The sequence below is a fragment of the Geotrypetes seraphini genome, chromosome 4 (genome assembly GCF_902459505.1).
Source record: "Geotrypetes seraphini chromosome 4, aGeoSer1.1, whole genome shotgun sequence".
Classification (NCBI taxonomy): domain Eukaryota; kingdom Metazoa; phylum Chordata; class Amphibia; order Gymnophiona; family Dermophiidae; genus Geotrypetes; species Geotrypetes seraphini.
Window position 1 is genome coordinate 125,468,945 of NC_047087.1, and position 21,041 is coordinate 125,489,985.

The 21,041-nt window shown below is 38.7% G+C and overlaps 1 protein-coding gene across 5 annotated transcripts in view; it reads left to right on the forward strand.

Moving 5' to 3' along the window:
- Positions 1 to 21,041, forward strand: part of MPC2 (mitochondrial pyruvate carrier 2) — a 126,713-nt gene that overhangs the window by 68,797 nt on the left and 36,875 nt on the right. The window lies entirely within an intron of this gene.

Consider the following 21,041-nt stretch of genomic DNA (forward strand, 5'->3'; position numbering starts at 1 on the left):
TCTGGCAACTCTGTCTTCTTCCCTGCCAGCGTCTTCTCCCCACTCTCTCTTCCCCATTTCCTTTCAGCGTCCTTCTCCCCCCCCCCCTTCCCCATGTCCTGTCAGCATCCTTCTCCCCCCTCTGTCTTCCCCATGGCCTTTCAGCGTCCTTCTCCACCCCCCCCTCCGTCTTCCCCATGGCCTTTCAGCACCCTTCTCCACCCCCCCCCCCGTCTTCCCCATGGCCTTTCAGCGTCCTTCTCCACCCCTTTGTCTTCCCCATGTGCTTTCAGCGTCCTTCCCCCCCCGTCTTCCCCATGTCCTGTCAGCGTCCTTCTCCCCCTTCTGTCTTCCACAAATGCTTTCAGTATCCTTCCCCCCCCCCCGTCTTCCCCATGGCCTTTCAGCGTCCTTCTCCCCCCTCCTTCTCTCCCGCCCCGGGTGCAGCACAGCCGGCCAGGTCCCCTTACTTTTGTGGCGCTTCCCCGACCGACCGACCGACAACAGCCCCGGTCTGACAAACCTCCCTGCCCTTAACCGCGAATCTAAATTTCCTTCTTACAGCTGCTGTAAGAAGGTAATTTAGATTCGCAGTTAAGGGCAGGGAGCTTTGTCGGACCAGGGCTGTTGTCGGTCGGTCGGTCGGGGAAGCGCCACAAAAGTAAGGGGACCTGGCCGACTGTGCTGCACCCGGGGTGGGGTGGACCGCCCCCCTCCCTTGGTAGCCACTCGAGCCGCGAGGCTACTCCTCCTTACCTACCCTGCCTGCAGCACAGAGCCGAACGGAAGTCTTCCCGACGTCAGCGCTGACGTTGGGAAGACTTCCGTTCAGCTTTGTGCTGCAAGCAGAGCAGGTAGGGAGAAAAGCCGCGCGACTTAGTACATCCAGCCCCGCAGGAACCCCGCGTCCCTCGGAGGCGTCCCCACGGGATCCCCGCGACCCTCGGGGGCGTCCCCATGGGATTCCCGCGACCCTAGGGGGGTGTCCCCACGGGATCCCTGTGACCCGAAGGGGGAACCTGCGGGATGCCCGCGGGTCCCGCGGGATTCCCGTCGTCCCCGTTCCCGTGCAGCTCTCTAGTCTGTATATGGCCATTTGGTGGAGGATGGGCCGGGAAGGGCTTCAATGGCTGGGAGGGTGTAGATGGGCTGGAGTAGGTTTTAACGGAGATTTTGGCAGTAGGAACCCAAGTACAGAGCTTTGGATTCTTGCCCAGAAATAGCTAAGTAGAAAAAATTTAAAAATTTAAATTGAATCAGGTTGGGCAGACTGGATGGACCATTCTGGTCTTTATCTGCCGTCATCTACTTTGTTACTATGTAATCAAAGAAGTTTGATAGCTTTATTTCCAAGCTAAGTATTTACATTTGACTTTTCTAAAAGTCAAGATATTCATTATTAAATTTGTTTTGGGAGAATAAATCTGACCATGCAACACTAGAGATTATGCCCAGCTTGGATATAAGATGATATAGATAGCAGACAAAGGGAGGGGGGGAGTAGCAATGATATTAGTTTTTTCTAGAAATTGAAAAAATCAACTCCCTACGCAAACCAGAAATAGAGCTGCTATTCTGTCAACTTAGAAGTGACCCTGTACAACAACCTCTAAGCTTCATACTCTTATAGACCTCCTGGCCCATGATCAAAATGGTACTGGCTCAATGGGAGGCCTCAGAGGGTCCCCTTAAGGGCCATAGGCACTTAAGTAGACTATACCTGCTACAGTATGGTGAACAAGAGAAGTTTTCTGCCTCCCCAAGGTAAATTCCTTGGACACAGTAACCAAAGACCACTATTCTAGTGGAAGGAAGCTCAGGCTTAAAGGTGAGTGTTAGAGTATGGAGGGTCTTTGAGTGCTGCTATGCAGAGCAGCAGTGCTCTTCCTGAATGACATTGTCTTCCATTTTGGCCTCCTTACAAGGGACTTGGATTAGCCCTCAATTCTCTAAAGGTTCAGGTGGCAGCACTTGCTACTCTGAGCAGTATCCTCCCCCCCTCAGTGGTATTTTAACCTAGTCTATGTTTTAGGGGGTACACTGTTCAAGCCCTTGAATTAGGATTCTTTACAAGACCTATTTCTGAACATTATAATCCTGTAGCTATTATGAATTTTGGAGCTTGAGGCCTTGTCCTATGGAGACCCATTAACGAAGATCTCACCTATTGGCACACGTGTGTGAGTGGGTGGGGGGGAATGGGGGACATGGAAAAAAATGGAGACTCTGTTGTAGGCATTTAGAAAAGAAGTAAATGAGGGGATCATGGTAGCCCACAAATGTATGTTTATCTAAGGCCTAATATAGCGAAGATTTGGCCTTGGCTGTGGGATAGTTGAACACTGCGGTTAAACTAAGAAATCTTTCTTTTGCAGTCATGTCAGTGACATAGATGGTTTCATATATAAGCACATGAGGGCCCCAGTTGAAACATCCATGTTAGAACTTGCTTCGTTCCTTTTGTATTTTACCAAAGATTCTATTGAATGAAGAGTCTCTGGTAAAATATATATTAGGATGTGCAGGCTTGCATATGTGTTTCCTGGTTCCCCATCCCACTTAAAAAATAAATTATTCTGAATTCTTCCATAAGGTCTGCTACAGCCAGGAGCATAAGGGATTATGGTCCACATTAACCCAAATAGTGGGACTGCAAATCAGGTCTACTGCCTGTTGATGGGGGCCTGTGTAAGAATTGGAGCCTTCCTCCCCCTCAGCTCCTACTGCAGGTTTTTTTTCCTTGTGGGCTATTGGGGAATAGGAGCGATCTGCAGTCACTTCAGTTCTGTTGAGTACCTGACTTCATAATAACATCTCTGACCTCTAGTAGAAGTCTTGTGTTACTGCTAGGGGGTCAAGCTGCCAAATAAGAAGCAAGGTAGCACTTCCATGTGCCTCACAGATTGGGTTTGCATTCTGTAAAATAGAAGTAAACATCTGTTGATTGGTCACTGACACACACATACACTAAAAGGCAAACATTTTTTTATTTTATTGAAATTTTAAAGAAAATCATAATTTAACATTAATATACTGTATATAACTCAGTCCTTGTCAATAATATAAAAAAAGGAAAAGGATACATCAAGATAACTTTCACAGCATATCTGATTCCACAGTCTCCCAACAGCATTAAAACAGGGATGATAATATAAGCAAGGAATAATATAAAAAGCAAGACAAGTGTAATGAAACTGCCTAACTCATTCTTCAGCTAGATGAGAAGTGGCTATTCTTTTAAGAGTCTAAAGATCTTTGGGCTTTTGTATTAACACAGTTAAGCTGTAAGAAAAAAAAGGCACACAGAGCCAGTTTCCTAGGAAATGTTTCATTAAATTTCAAGGGAGGACTCACAAGTAAAAGTACTAATTCAAAGTCAGAAACAGCAGTTTGGTAATTGGTGCTAGGTGGGACACATAATAAATTTGGAGTAACAGAGCAATGTTCTTTTCTTAAATTTTTTACCTTATTCCCTAGGCATTTTTTTCCCCTGAAATTTTCCAAGAAATATTTGATCAAGTTTTGTGGGAAGGATTTTTCTCAAAAGTTCTGGCAAGGTATCGGGCAATCCTTTATTTTAAAAAAGGACAATATTAACTTCCACTCTGAGGTCAATGCAAAAAACGTGTGGTTACTGGGGGTTAACACGATTTTACCACAGGCAGAAAAGGTTGTGCATGGGTGTTTTATTCACGTGAAAATCCTTATCACAGATGGCATTAAAATGAATGTTAATGTAGTAATTAACTATCCCATACCTGGCAGTATCTTTACTGGCCCTGAGTTCAATGGCTAGCCTCCCCCCCCCCCCCCCCAATATTGTAAAACATAAAATACCTAGTGGTCTAGTGAGCCCCCTGCTAGCCCCCAACATCAGCACAAACATCCCTAAAGGTCTAGAGGGCCACCTTGCCTTGACTATAAAAGGAACATCCCTGGTGCCTAGTAGCATCCCCAGATATGAAGGTAGGAGGGTTGCTCACTTTATTATGCTTCTGGCATCAATGTCTTCAAAATGGTGGTGCCTTGCACTGTGTAGTGCATTCTGGGATGCGCACTGGGCAGGGCCAGCCTACCATATAAGGGAATTTATTCCAGGATGCACAATGCATGACAGAGTACTGCTGTTTTGAAGATGATGGCGCCAGAAGCAGGAACAAGTGGGCATCTCTCCTACCTTCAAGTACAAGGGGGACAGAGTGGTTAGGGGTTGCTGCTAGACAACAGGGAGATTTATTTATTTTATGTTTCATATTTATATCCAGTGTTCTGTTGTGCATGTGTTATTGTAACCTACACAAAGACAAACTCAAGACAAATTAAAATGATTAGTTTCTCAATCATAATATCCTCAAAAATTTCAAATGCTAAAAACCCATCGATTCTATATTCTATCCCTAAAATCAATTTCTCCTTTTTCACAAAAGCAAGACAATAAGTCCAAAAATAGTCCATCAGCCCAAGACCTTGCAGACTTTTTTTGTAACAAGATTAGCAATATTCGAAATAAACTTGATCATACATTAAACAATGCTGTTCCTAATTCCCCTACTGAGGACTTACTCCCCACTGCTAAATGTTCTACCTTTAAACTTCCATCGCTAATCGATATAGAACAACTTTTTAAAAGAATCAATTTAAAGGGCTCCCGTTCAGACCACATCCCTCCTATTATCCTAAAAAAATTTTTTTCAAGTTTTGGCCCATTTTTTGCACTTTCATCTTAAATAGTCTTAAATTCAGTACAGTACCTTCTTCTTGGAGAACTGCTACCATTTTTCCAATCATAAAAGATCATAAATCTAGTTTAGAAGATCCTTCAAATTATCGTCCTTTAGCTAATTTACCATTTCTTGCAAAATTAACTGAACGATTAGTGTTTGAACAGCTTTCCAACTTTGTGGAATCAACCAATGCTCTTCATCCTAATCAAACAGGATTTAGGAAAAATCATTCTACAGAATATTCAATGATAGGTTTAACTACGAATATACATTACTATTTAGATCACCACAAGTCTGTAATTCTTTTTTCGTTGGACCTGTCTGCTGCTTTTGATACCATCGACCACAAATTACTTCTTAATAGATTAAAAGCCATTGGAATTTGTGGTCAAACATTCAATTGGTTTAAATCATTTTTGGAAAATCGTACATCGACAGTCTCTTTTAACAATTCCATTTCCAAACCGTATACTCTTAACTATGGTATACCACAAGGATCTATATTGTCACCTCTGCTGTTTAACATCTTTTTATCCCCTCTGCTGACTTTATGTCAATCTATAGGATTCACTACGTTTAGTTACGCAGACGATATACAACTTACCCACCCACTTGATCCTGAAAATAAAGAAGAAATACAGGAGATTAACCTAAAATTAGAAAAAGTCAAACAATGGCTTACCACTCATATGTTAGCCTTAAATATTCAAAAGACTTAAGGCCCTATTATTTACATGGAAACAAGAAATCAAGCTGTGTGTCCCTTTTTTCCTCGAAAATACCCCTATAGAGCTCGTAACATCCTTAAGAATACTAGGGGTTGTTATTGACAATAAACTTTCTTATCATGATCACATAAGTAACACTGTTAAATCATGTTTCTTTAGACTTGCTTAATTAGATCAATTTCTAAGTTTCTCGAACCTAAATCTTTAAATATTCTACTTCATTCATTAATCATTACTAAAATTGACTATTGTAATTCACTATTCACAAATATTACACAAAAAGAAAAGAAACGCTTACAAATTATTCAAAACACCGCAGTTAAGCTTATCCATAAGGGTAAGAAATTTGATCATGTTACACCTTTTTTGATTAAATCACACTGGCTGCCCATCGGTTCATAGACAAAACCGCGGAAGACAAAGGCACGTGCCGACAATTGAGCGCAAGACGGAGGCGCACGCCGAAGAAAATGACAGTTTTTAGGGGCTCCGACTGGGGTTTTGTTGGGGAGCCCCCCCACTTTACTTAATACAGATCGCGGCGGCATTGTGGGTGGTTTGGGGGGTTGTAACCCCCCTCATTATACTGTAAACTTAACTTTTTCCCTGTTTTTAGGGAAAATGAAGTTTTCAGTAAAATGTGGGGGGTTACAACCCCCCAAACACCCCACAACACGGTGCGATCTGTATAAAGTAAAGTGGGGGGGTTCCCCCACACACACCCCCGTCGGAGCCCCTAAAAACAGTTATTTTCTTCGGCGCGCGCCTCCACACTGCACTCAGTTGTCGGCACGCGCCTTTGTCTTCCGCGGTTTTGACCTGACACCCTGCCCATCAATCATCGCATTACTTATAAAATTTTATTATTAACATTCAAAACTCTTAATACCAATCAACCTCTATTCATCAGTAAAGTTCTTATGCCATATATTACTTCACATTCCCTTCGTTCAACAAATCAAAAATTATTAGTAATTCCATCTCTAAAAATTATTGGAACCCGTCGCCAAGAAATATTTTCAGTAACAGCTCCACAACTTTGGAATTCTTTACCTTTACAACTGAGAGATGAAAGTAATTTAGACAATTTTAAAAATAACTTAAAGACCTTTTTATTTACAGATTCTTTTAACTTGTAAATTGCTTTATTAGACATTTTTTCTTTTCTTTAAATTTCTCTCTGATATTATCTATTGTTCTTTTATGTTTTGTTTTATGTAATTTTTGTTTTGTTTCCCTGTTTTGTTTTATATTTTTAAATACTTTGTTATGTTACATGTTTTTAATACTTTGTTAAAATTACATGTTATTTTATTTATTGTAATTCGCTTAGAAAAATTTTTAATTAAGCGATTAATCAAAAATAAATGAAACTATAATGGCAAATCATTAATCTACAGTTTCAGACTCAAAGAATCTACTTTTACACCAGTCAACTCTAATTTTTAAATATGTTGAAATTATACAGTGCATAAATATTTGATTTTAGAACCTGTCATGTTAAACAGATTAACCAGATAGGAACCAGATAAGTTGAACATTGTCTGCTGACCACAAGGCTCTTGCTTTTTGATATAACTTAAGAGTTGAAGCAGTCATAGAATAAACAATGTTATTTAAGGCTTTGAAAATTAAAGAATCTTGAACTTGATTATTTGTTCTTTTGGGAGCCAATGAAAAGATGATGTTAAAACAGGAGTAATATGGACATATTGGGAAGTACCAATCAAAACACTAGCAATGATATTTTGCACTACGCCACCTACTTTGTAGGCAATAAGAGCTCACACATTAAACCTGCACTAACCTGTTAGCATGTAGATCAGACCCGCTGCACAGAAGGGAGGGAAGGAAGAGCATGAACTTAGGACTCGGAATGAAGGGAAAGAGGGAGGGGAGCATGAGTCATAAGATGGAAGAATGAAGGGAGTGAGGGAAAGAGATGCTGAGGTGAGGGAGATAATAGAAAGGGAGAATTGGGAGTCTGAGAAAGGGAAAGACATGGGGAGATGCAGAGAGAGGAGGTTGGGAGAGAGAGAGAGAATTATTGGACATGGTGGGAGAGGAGTGAGGTAGAGATGCATGGGCGTAGAGTGAAGGTGGAGAACATACTGGGCCGAGGAAGCCTCCTGGCCTCTTTTATAAAAATAATTATTTATTGATTTTCAATTCGAGTACAAAGTGCAAAAAATTTTACAAATAAGAAATACAATGAACAGCACTTACATCCAATCAAATAATAATACAAAATATATTCCCCCTTCCCTCCCACTACCTCCAGTCAAATAATAATTAAAAATATATTTCCCCTTCCCTCTCCCCTCCCTGGATGTGTGTGAAAATCAAGTAGGAACTGAAGGCTTAAACAATAATCAGATTTAACAAATTCCACTAACAGACCCCATGTTGCTTTAAATATTTTATTATGTCCCAATATTTCCGCATTCCCACCAAAAGGAAAAGTTTTTAGCCTGTCCCAGTTTTCCCAATTCCTGCTGATCATATACATGGCAATACCTGTCATAATTATAAGAAGTCTGCTTTTATACCTGTCTAATGGATGTTTAACTTTCAGCAATGTCCCACATATGACCACATCAGAGGTCAATGGAATTGATGTTTCCAGTATCATATTAATTTGTCCCCATATCGATTTCCAAAAATTGAATATCGAAGGACAATAAAACAACAAATGATCCAGTGTCCCTACTTCAAGATGACAATGCCAGCATCTATTAGACTTAGAACTGTCCAACTTTTGTAAATGAACAGGGGTCCAAAAAATTCTATGTAACAAAAAGAACCAAGTTTGTCTCATTGATGCTGGCGCTGTACATCTTATCCTCCAAGTCCAAATCTGTGGCCATTGAGTAGCAGAAATCTGCTGCTTTATCTCAATGCTCCAAATGTCTTTTAGGCTCGTTTTAGGTTTTTTTATTCAAATATTCAGATATTAATTTATACCACTTGGCGGCTTGATGCCTTTGCAAATCTGTCTGGAAACATAGGCCCTGCAAGCTATACTGATTTTTAAAGTTGCGCTATTCAGGGAACCCTTTCTGAATTGCCTGTTTCAACTGCAACCATTTATAAGCTTGAGACTTTGATATGCCGAATGATCGTTGCAGTTGCAATAAATTTAGCATTTTCCCATTTGAGATCACATCATCTAAAGTACATATGCCTGCCTGCAGCCAATGTTTCCAGAGGATTTTATTATTGGACATGGTGGTGGGAGAGGAGTGAGGGAGAGAAGGGGGAGAAAATACTGGGCTGAGGAAGCCTCTTAGACTTTTTTTTTTTTTTTAAAGTACAGAGGGGGAGGGTATTAAAAGAAGTGCTAGATTGGATGTGGGGGGAGAGCTTATGGGGCCAGAAACAGAGGACAGAGAGAGATGGTGGGCAATAGTTTGAAGGGAGAGAAGTTGGATATGGGGTGTCGTGGAGGAAGAGGGAAAGAGATACTTGAAGGGAAAACTTGGGAAAAGAAAGGGCGAAATGGTGGACCTGAGGGAGGAAGGGAGGCAGGCAGGCAGGGGGAGAGATGGTTTGGGGGCAGTTGGAACAAGAAAGGGAAATAAGTTGGATCTGGAGATAGGAGGGAGGGAGAAATGTTTGGCCTGTGGATGGAAGGCAGAGAGATGCAGCATATCTTCCCCCCCCCCCCCCCCATTTCATTGTTCAGCATCAAGGGGGGAGGAAAGAAGAAAAACAGAAAAGAGAGGGAGCAAAATGTTGGACCATTGGGATAGAGGAACAGAGATGGACCCATAGGAAGGAAGAGAGCTGGGATAAGAAGATGCAAGGAGATGGAAAGAAAGGGACAGGGAATTATAGCCTGACCAGAAGGAGAGAGGGAGGGGGGATTCTTAAAGTGAGCCATGTGGATGAGGTCAAAAGGGAGATGACAAGATGAGTGAGAGACCAGTGAGTACAGTGGTAGAAATATGGTAATGGGGAGTAGATAGCAGGAAATAGGAGGCTGGGAAATGGGAGAGCTAGGGACTAAGAAGATGGAGAATTGAGAGGTAGTTGACCATTTAAAAAGAAGAAGGGTCAGAAAGAAGGCAAGATTCGAGTGGATGGAGGCAGAAAAGAAAAAGTTAAGAAAGCTGAAAGGGAAAAATCAATATGTTGGAGACAGGCATAAGAAGGAAATGGAACGAGAGAAGAGGAGAAAAAAATTGACAGCAGATACCGGAAAGAGAATTAGTTGAAGATAGACAAAAAGCAGAAAAAAAACTGGGACCAAGATGATGGAAAAACAAAACATCCAGACAAAAAGTAGAAAAAATTGTTTTATTTTGAATTTATTAACTGGAATATGCTAGCTTTGGGATATGTATCTCCTGCAGTCAAATGTAAGACATTGAAAACATAACTAATCCAAAACCATCTCAATGTCCTTGATGTTCCTTTAATTTTCTTTTAAACTTTTTTTAGGTCTCAGACTAGCCATTAGGTGCCATGCATTTCTATGGTCACCAAATAAACTTATGGAAATGGCATCCTCATTAGCCCCATTATATATTTTTTTACATTTTTCTTTTTCTTTTTTTTTTTTTTAATCTTTATTCCTTTTTATTTCTTTCAACAAGTGTACAATATTATTACAATTAATTCACATAACTCACTTGACATTCTTAAACAATATTATTATACATGTTTTAATATCCCCCATCCACCTCCCATCCCTTCCCATATCAACAAAATATTTCGTCCAAACTTATACATATTTATACATCCCTCTTTCATAATACAATTAATCTTACATTAAATCTGTCCCTCCCCCCACCCTTTCTTCCTCAAACTCTTTATTTATTTTATTATACAAAGTAATGCACAACAATATATATCTCATCATAGTACATATATCCCCTTATATTTCATAACAACATATTTCCTATAAATTTACCCTCTTTCCTTTTCTATTCATACCTATATACCATGTTTCTTATATCCATTAATCAGTTGAAATATACCACTAGCTAACTAAATTATCCTATCCCCCCCACCCCACCCCATTTTTATAAATTATCCTCTAAGGAAAAAGAATAAATCTTAATCATTATAATAATCAATTAATGGCCTCCACACCTCTTGAAACCTTTTAAAATACCCCCTTTGTACTGCAAGAAATCTTTCCATCTTGTACATATGACAAACTGAGTTCCACCAAAAACTACAATTCAGTCTAGAACAGTCTTTCCAATTAGTTGTTATTTGCTGAATTCCCACACCAGTAAGTATCATCAATAATTTATTGTTTGCTGCAGATATTTGGCATTTGGCCCTCATACACATTCCAAAAACCACTGTGTCATAGGATAATGCCACATGACTCTCCATCAATATGTTGACTTGATCCCAGATTGATATCCAAAATGCCTGAATATATGGACAATAAAATAAAAGATGGTCTAAAGTTCCAACTTCAATTTTACAATGCCAGCATCTATTAGACTTAGAGCAATCTAATTTTTGTAATCTAGTAGGGGTCCAGAATGCTCTATGCAACAAAAAGAACCATGTTTGCCTAATAGATGCTGACATCGTACCTTTAATTCTCCAAGACCAAATACGTGGCCATTGAGATGCATTAATCTGATGCTTAATCTCAATGCTCCAAATATCTCTTAATCCATTTTTAGGCTTCTTATTCAAATAATTAGATATAATTTTATACCACTTTGCGGCCTGATGACCCAGAAAATCTGCCTGGAAACATAAGAATTCTAAGCTGTAATGATCATTTAAAGATTTCCATTCAGGGAACCCCACCTGAATAGCCTGCTTCAATTGCAACCACTTAAAACTTTGTTTTTTATTCAGACCATATTTATGTTGCAATTGTGAAAATTCAAGCATCTTACCATTATCAATTATTTCCGTTAATGATCTTATACCTGCTTTAATCCAATCTTTCCAGACAACCTTAAACCCGCCTATTTGTATCTTGGAGTTTACCCAAATAGACTGTTGTTTCGATTTTAAAATAGAATCAGTAGTTAATTTGTCTATAAACCTTAATGTTTTCCAAGTATCCATTAATACTATATTGTCCCTACGTATTCTAGGCACTTTTATACCAAGCAAAAGATCAAGCCTAAGTGGAAAGATAAGTGATCTCTCCATCTTTAACCACTCTGGTAATTGTTCCAAAAGCTCTGGGAGGACCCAATACATACCTTGGCGCATGATATAGGCTTGATGATACCTATAAAAATTGGGAAAATTTACCCCACCCTCCTCAATTGGTCTTTGCAAAGACACTAAAGCCACTCTTGCAATTTTACCCAGCCAAATAAATTTAACCAGAATACTATTTAATTTTTTATAGAAAGACCCCTGAAAAAACACTGGTATCATTCCCAATTGATAGCAAACCACAGGCAAAATCATCATTTTAACAGTTTGAACTCTTCCCCACCAGGACAAATGTAAAGGATTCCATTGCTCACACATCTCTGTTACTTTTTGTAATAAAATTTTTTGATTTATTCTCATTGTCTCTTCGAGTGTTTTATTCAACCAAATACCTAAGTACTTTATTCCATCCTCTTTCCATATAAAAGGGAAAGAATCAAATATACCTTTTGTACAATGCACATTTAAAGGTAAAATCTCTGATTTAGTCCAATTTATTTTGTATCCTGAGAATTTTCCAAATGTATCTATTACCTTCAGTAGACATGGAATTGTTGTTTCCGGATTTCTCAAATGAAGCAAGATGTCATCTGCATAAGCAGATACTTTATATTCCACTCCAGCACATGGAATACCCTGTATGTCCTTTGCCTGTCGAATAGCTAATAATAAGGGTTCAAGAACTATATCAAAGAGCAAAGGAGATAATGGACAACCTTGTCTAACTCCCCTCTGCAACTTAAAAGCATCTGAAATATTATTATTTATATATAAGCGAGTAGTTGGGGAGCTATACAGTGTTTGAATCATTTGTATAAATCCGGATCCAATACCAAACCACTCCATAGCTTGATACATGAAATTCCATTCTACACGATCAAAAGCCTTTTCAGCATCTAGTGATACCGAAAAAGCCGGATCATTAATTTGTTTTGTTAAATAATACATCTGAAATGCCAGTCTAGTATTATTAGAAGAGTGTCTCTGAGCAACAAATCCAGTTTGATTCATTCCTATTATATGCGGAAGAGCTTTAGCCAATCTTAATGCTAAAATCTTAGCTAATAATTTACCATCTACATTTATTAAAGATATAGGCCTGTAATTTGACACCAATGTTGGATCTTTATTTGGCTTTGGCAAAACAATAGTTAAAGATTCTGCCATAGTGCCTGATATACAACCTTTATTCAGTTGATCCTGATATAATTTTAATAAATATGGTAATAGGGAAATTTGAAATTCTTTATAAAACTCTACTGTAAATCCATCTCCACCTGGAGCGGTCCCAACTCTAAGGGATTTCAATGCCATTTGTAACTCTTTTAATGATATAGGTTTATCTAAACTTCCTTTTATATGATCAGGAACCTTAGGACCTTCAATTAAACTCAAAAAATCCAACCCATCTTTCTCTTTATTTAAATAAGACTCCGAAGAATACAGTGACTTATAATATTTTAAAAATTGTTTTAATATATTTCCAATTTGAGAATGTGAATTGCCTAACTCATCCTTAATTATGTTTATTTTTTCCTTCCTTTTTCTTTGCTTTTAAATAATTTGCCAATAATCTTCCAGCCTTATTTGCATTACCATAATATATTGCTTGTTGAGCAAAAATATCTTTCCTTACTAACCCAGAGGAAATTTCATTATATTCACCTTTTTTTTTTAACAATATTTGAAATGTCTCCTGTTCCCATTTATTAACCAATTTTAATTCCAAATTTTTAATTTCTTTTTCCAAATTTACATATTGCTTTCTTAGCTGTTTCTTTTTATATGCAGAATATGATATAATTTGCCCTCTCATAGTTGCTTTGAAAGCATCCCATAAAATTCCAATCGACATTTCCTCTAAATCATTAAGTAAAAAATATTCATTAATTTTAGTTTGAAATTCTGTGCAAAATTTAGAATCAGCAAGCAATGCATTATCAAACCTCCATACCGGTTTAGAATTATCTTGATCTACTAAATTAACTTCTATCCACACACCACTATGATCAGATATTATTATTGGTTCTATGTCAGCTTTTACAACTTTCTGTACTATCTGATCTGAAACAAAAATATAATCAATTCTTGAAAATGATTGATGAACATGTGAACAAAATGTAAATTCCCGATCATTAAAATGAAGAATACGCCATATATCTTTTAAATTACATGATTGTATCAAATTATCTAACCCCATTGATTTCATAATTCTACTTGGTTTTTTATCCATTATTGGATCTATAACAGCATTGAAGTCCCCAGCCACCACTAAATTAGTAGTAGCCAGTGGTAAAATTAATTGTTGTAGAGACTTAAAGAATTCATTTTGATTCGAATTAGGGGCATATACATTTAACAACGCCAATGTATTATTGCCCATGCTCATGTCAACAAGTACCCATTTTCCTAGAGGATCTGCCTTAATCATATTAAACGTTGCTGGACATTTTTTATTTATCAATATTGCTACTCCTGCCTTCTTTTTTATCGCTGGTGCAAATAAACATTGTTTTATCCAATTATCTGACAGCTTCATAGACTCTATCCCAGACAAATGTGTCTCCTGCAGAAAACATATATCTATATTCTGTTGTTTGATATATGACATTACCTTTTTCCTTTTTACTGGGTGATTCAGGCCATTAACATTTAAAGAAAATATTTTGAAAATCATTACACAAATAAAAATTTAATATCTAAGAATCTCCACTTCAATATCATATTATACTCCTTTTCCTTATATCCATACTGTAAATTATCTCGGTCCCCTTCCCCCCAATACCTCCCTATCTCTCTATCAACATATTTCCCCCAATTCACAAAATCTTTAATAAATACTATACCAACATCTCTTCCTCCCATTCCCCTCCCTACTCCCTCCCTTCCCCCCCCAATTAATAATGCAAACTTGGAAACGCTCATATATAATCAGGTGACAAAAAGCTCCCTTCAGGCTCTGCCATATACATCATGTAAAAAAAAAAAATTTTTACATTTTTCTTATTTAAAGTTCTCGGTGCTATTTTTCTTTAGTGTCTCATATAACTTAATTCTTAAAATTATTATAACTTAATTGACTTATCTTAAGTCAGTCTTGTCTCGTACTATTATCGGGAAGGGACCCGTCATTCCGACATGTTTCGCCTTCTGGCTATTTCAAGAAAAGGCCCCCCTTTTCAAACTTGTTCGCATCATCCCAATCTGTAAAATGCTTATTGAGGTCTTATTGAGCTTTGGGATATGTGCATCACAATTATTTTTGTATTCAGTGGCGTAGTCATATACAGCTGATTTGGGGAGGGACTGGAGCCCAAAATTAGTGGATGAGCACCAAAGTTTCTCCCTGCCTGAGTGCAATTTATAAATACTTGAGCTAGTGGGGATTCCCAAGCCCTGCCAACTGAAGACATCTTCCTCCAGTCTGGCAACTCAAAATCTCCAAGCTTTGCAGCCAATGGTAATATCCTCAAGCTGTCACTGCTTTCATGCATGCATGTAAGCCAAAGGGGGAGGGGGCAGGGAGAAGGGAAGGCAGCAGCTCTGCAATATTGCTGCTAGCTGCAAAACTTGGGAAGTTGGAGGGGGAGGAGGTAGCCGTCAGTTGGTGAGGTTTGGGGATCCCTACTAGCTACAGCAGGGGAGATATTCATTTTGAGACAGCCTAAGCTCAAAGTGAGAGGCCCAAAAAAGCAGTAATATCTACCCTGACTGTACGATCCTGAATGTGCGCTGATGACAGCTGATTCAGCATCCCCGCTCTTATCAGGCTCACCTCTGAAGAGGCTCAGAGTAGCTGTAATAGAAGTGAATGAGAGAACCAGGAGTGTGCATCCCTGCTCATCAGAGTGGGGATGCGGAAGCTTGTGGCTGCTCCCACTGTCAGTGGTGCAAGAGGAAGATCACTCAGTTAGGGTAAGTATTACTACTTTTTTGGTTCCTCTCCACAGTGTCCCTTTAATGAAGGTTTATTATTAGATATATACATCTTCTATATTAGTGATTGCAAATTTGGGACCTGCTCAACCTTTTTTTTGCTCATCAGCTAGTGTTAGTGTTTTTGCGTCCCCAGAAAATTTTTTTTTCGTCCAATGCAGCCCAGGGAAGCCAAAAAGTTGGACACCCCTGATGTAGATGGTTATCGTAGAAATGTCCACTTTCTGCCCTGACACATCTGGAGTATATGTAGGCAAATTATCTAGTATTGTATTTTTCGCTCCATAAAATGCACTTTTGCATCTTATGGAGCAAATACACCTCGCCCCTGCCCCCCGGTACCCTTTTAAACTGGTGGTGGTCCAGTGCAGTCTCCTGCTAGATGACTGCCTTTTGTTGCAGAGCTGACCTCAACCAATCACTGAGCAGTGCGGGACCAGGCAGGAAGCGCAAAGGTCACGCTCCTGCGTTGTGCACTGCTCTGCAACAAAAGGCAGATGTCTAGCAGGATACCGTGCTGGACCACCAACAGTTTAAAAAGGTACGGGGTGGGCTATGGGCTGCTTCAGGCTTCCCAGTACCAGACCGCCAGATGCACCCCCCTATAGAGGGGGGAAAAACAAGAAAATTCAGAACCAAATTTTTTCATTGGTTTTTCCTCTATAGGGGGGGGCGTCTTATGGTCAGGTGTGTCTTATAGAACGAAAAATACGGTAAGTTGTAAACCTTACTTATGCTGTTTAAAATGACAAGAACTGGAAGATATTAACAGAATGGAATAAGAGGTTCAAATCAGAAAAATCAAACTCATGTCTCCCTATAAAATTCAGTCCTAATAGGACAAAAACAAATAAGCCAGCCAAGTCATCATGAGCCCAGTTTCAAATGGACCATAAAAGGGCAATTTAAATAATACCAAATAGCACTATTAATAATTCCAAAGGTTTGCGCATAGGTGATGCACCAAGGAGCTACCCTTAAGTAGGGCAGCATTTGATAACATGGGGTGGAGCAAGCTTCTACGCCCTAGACCTCTCAAGCAGGAACAAGTAGGTGATGACAATGTAGGATGGAGCAAACTCCCACATCCTAGACCTCCAGAGCAGGGACAGGCAGTTAGGGCTGTGGAGTCAGTACACCAAACATTGGACTTGGATTCTACTTTTCTGCTCTTTGACTGTAATTCCTACTGATATTAGGCTTTTGATTTTTTGATATATATATAAATTTATTAATTTATACTTATTTTATTTTGAAGCAGGAATCAATACATTTTTACAGACTCCCAAAATTGCTCTACCCAAAATTGCTTCTGACTCCACAGCCCTGGCTGTAAGGCCACAACAACTTTTTCCATGGTAAATGTCGCCATTTGATAGAGACCTAGTGGACCCTAGCTTCCCAATGGTGTCAGGCCTCTGATGTTATCTCTGTTGCTCTTGTGGTGGACAGTGCAGTCAAATCTAGTTCCAGGACTTCAATTCTAAATCCCCCCCTCCCTCCCCTAAAGATAACAGATGCGTCCAACTTGGAATTGGGAATTCACGTAGATGAGCTTCAAACTTGAGGTCTGTGGTCCACTCGGGAAGCTTATCTTCACATTAATCTCCTAGAGCTGAGGATGATTTGGAAGCCCTAAAGGCTTTCAGAAATCAACTGTTACACCAAATTATCCTCATTCAAATGGGCAATCAGATTAAATTGTACCGTGTCGACAAGCAGGGAGGCACAAGATTATCATGAAGCAGTTGGTATGTGGCACTGGACTTCCAGTCATGGCAGGGAAGACAACAGCCTGGCAGATGGATTAAGTAGGATAATTCAACTACATGAATGGTGTCTCAACATCAGTGTTGCTGATATGGAGCTGTCTAATGGAACAGCACATAGCAGGGCATAACAGACACCTTTCCAAGTTCTGGACAGTGTGTGTGTATGTATGCGAACATAAAAAAAAATCCTTATAAGGAAAATTAACAAAAAATCAGGAAATTATATATAGAGGAAAAAAGGGAATTAAGAAAAGTATAGGAATAATAATATATAATTGTGTAACTTGCTGGTTAAGCAGAACTTAGGGAAAAATTGAGTGCATCTATAGAGGTAAAGATTTAAAAGTATGAGGTGGGGTTTTTTTTTTCTTTCTGTTTAGTTTAAAGTAAACTGAAGTTTCCCGTGCTCGTCTTTTGTTTAAACTGGTATATACAGGAGAAGGAGTCTCTAGACTTCTGAAGATATATGATTTCACATTCCTGAGCAAAGGCAGTCTGTATGCTAAAATCTTATATGCGCTTTAATAATTATGCAACATGGGAAATATGAATGTATGGATGACTTTGGATCCCAAAGAATGAAATGGCAAATTGTATGACAGTATGTGTGATATTTAACTAAAAAAAATTATATGAGGATTAGATTATATGTGGAGTTTGTCCTTAGCTGACCTTTATCAAATTCAGGGGAAGGTTGCTAGATGGGAGGCCCAGGATGGGAGATAGGTCACTATTTGACCCTTCCTGGCTCTTGGAGCAGAGAAGTTAATTGGGGTCTGTGAGAAGGGCTGTCCGCTTTCCAGAGAAAATCTTCAATGCTCAAGAAAGAGTTTGTGATTCATTCTTTAAGACTATATAAGAAGGGTATTAGTTAGGGAAAAGATATATCCTTTCTTTCTAAAAACAAGTTTTGCATTTCTTTAGTAAATTGTCAGCTTTATTATACTAAGCTAAGGATTTATTTTAAGAATATATATATTATCATATTTTATCCTAAATACATATCTTTCTCAACAGACTATGGACTTTTCCTCCAGGATATTCTCCAAACCTTTCTTAAAACCAGCTATGCTATCTGTTTTTACCACAACTCTGGCAATGCGTTCCAGAGCTTAATTATTCTCTGAATGAAAAAATATTTCCTCCTATTGGTTTTAAAAGTATTTCTCTGTAACTTCGAGTATCCCCTAGTCTTTTTTTTTTAAAAAAAATTCTTTATTGATTTTCTAAACTTCAAAAGTGCAATACACAAATCTATATCATATAATAAGTTAATAAAATCACATTCAACTTACAGATATGCCTAACCAACCATTTTCTCCCCCCCCCCACCCAATGATTATTCAGTAAAACAAAGAAACATAGATTATCCCAATAACCTTGCCCTATTCAGATTAAAAGTATCCTCCCACCCCAGGTGAAAAATCGATCTACTTGTATCCATTCTACTCCACTCAGGATTTTCTAGACTTCGATCATATCTCCTCTCAGCCATCTCTTCCAAGCTGAAGAGCCCTAATCTTTTTAATCACATCACTCGTTCCAATTTTCAGATCATTTATAAATAAGTTAAATAGCACAGATCCCTGTGGCACTCCACTGTTTTCTCTCCTCCACTGAGAAAAAATGACCATTTTACCCTACCCTCTGTTTTCTATCTGATAACCAATTCCTAATCCACAACTGAACGTTGCCACCTATCCCATGACTTTAATTTTCTCAGGAGCCTCTCATGAGGAACTTTGTCAAAAGCTTTCTGAAAATCTAGAAACACTACATCAACTGGCTCACCTTTGATCCACATGTTTATTCACACCTTCAAAGAAGTCAAGCAAATTGGTGAGGCAAGATCTCCATCGGCTGAACCCATGCTGATTCTGTCTCATTAAATCATGTTTGTCTATGTATTCCACAATTTTATTTTTTTATAATCGCTTCCACCACTTTGCCCAGCACTGAAGTCAGGCTTACCGGTCTGTAATTTCCCAGATCTCCCCTGGAACCCTTTCTAAAAATCAGTGTAACATTGGCCACCCTCCAATCTTCAGGTATTACAGATGAATTTAGCGACAGGTCTTCAATTTCATGTTTGAGTTCTTATAATACCCTGGGATGTATACTATCTGGTCCAGGTGATTTATCACTTTTTTAACTTGTTGATTTGGCTTAGTACATCTTCCAGATTTACCGAGATTTCTTTCAGTTCCTCCGCATCATCACCCTTGAAAACCATTTCCGGTTCAGGTAGATCTTCTTCCGTAAAGACTAAAGTAAAGAATTCATTCAGTCTCTCCGCTATGGTTTCTTTTTTTTCCTCCCTGAGAGCCCCTTTTGCTCCTTTATCATCCAACTGTCCTATGGATTCCCCACAGTTTTCTTCTTCTGATGTACCTAAAAAAAATTGAGTTTTTGCCTCTTTTGCAAGTTTCTCTTCACATTCTCTCTTAGCTGTCTTTATCAATGCTTTACATCTAACTTGCCAATGCTTGTTCATCTCCTTATTTTCTTCATTCGGATCCTTTTTCCATTCTTTAAAGGATGCATTTTTGGCTCTAATAGCCTCTTTCACTTCACCTTTTAGCCATGCCTGCTCTTGTTTCCTCCTCTTTCCATCTTTGCCGATACGTGGAATATATCTGGTCTAGGCTTCCACGATAGCATTTTTAAATAACATCCATGCCTGGTTTACAGTCCTAACCTTTGCAATTGATCCTTTTAGCTTCTTTTTAACCATTTTCCTCATTTAATCATAGTCATCCTTTTCGAAAATTCAACTAGATGTCTTTTGCAACATCACTCCCGGTATCAGCTTAAATTTGATCACATTATGATCACTGTTTCCCAGTGAACCTAACACAGTTAACACCTTTATTTTAACTCTTGCACTATGCCTTGCATTCCACTAAGGACTAAATCTAAAATAGCTCCCCCTCTTGTTGGTTCCCGGACCAATTGCTCCAAGAAGCAGTCATTTATGATGTCTAGGAATTTTACCGATCTAACATTTAACCAGTCAGTGTTGGGGTAATTGAAATTGCTCAGACCTCCTCATGAAAAGGACAAATACAATCAAAACTAACTCAATTTATGCCCTATATGGAACATCCATTATTTACTGTTGCCCAATTTTCCAGTTTTCCTAATCTCTGAAAGAATTTCTTCATCTGCCTGTTCATTTTGTCCCAGGGGACCCTACTTTTATATATTCCTTCTCTTCACATTTGGAATTTCTATCCATATGGATTCTACACTGCTATCTGTCATGCAGAATGTTTATTTTATTTGATTCAATTCCCTCTTTAACATATAGCGCAACTCCCCCCTCCTGTTTGATCTACTCTATCCTTGCAATATAATTTGTACCCAGGTAATACAGTGTCCCATTAATTGTTCTCTTCCACCAGATCTCTGTAATGTCTATTATATCTACCTCATTTTATTTATCTCTGGAAAAGAAAGTGATGTAATTGCAGGTAAACAACAACAATTTTCCTTGATTTACTCATGAAACAAAAGTTATCCACAAAAATGTGTCTTCATACAAATAACCCCACCCTTCAGTGGAGTTTCACATTAACAGACATCCAATCAAGGAAATTTTATTACCTTATTCTAACCAAGAAACCAATCTGGACTTCCCCTTTGACATTTTTGACCAATGAGGAGAATTGTGAGGGAGCACTTTAAAGAATTTCTAAAATGGTACATGGAAATAACATTTGAATGGCCAGCTGATGAATTTCATGCTGCAAAAG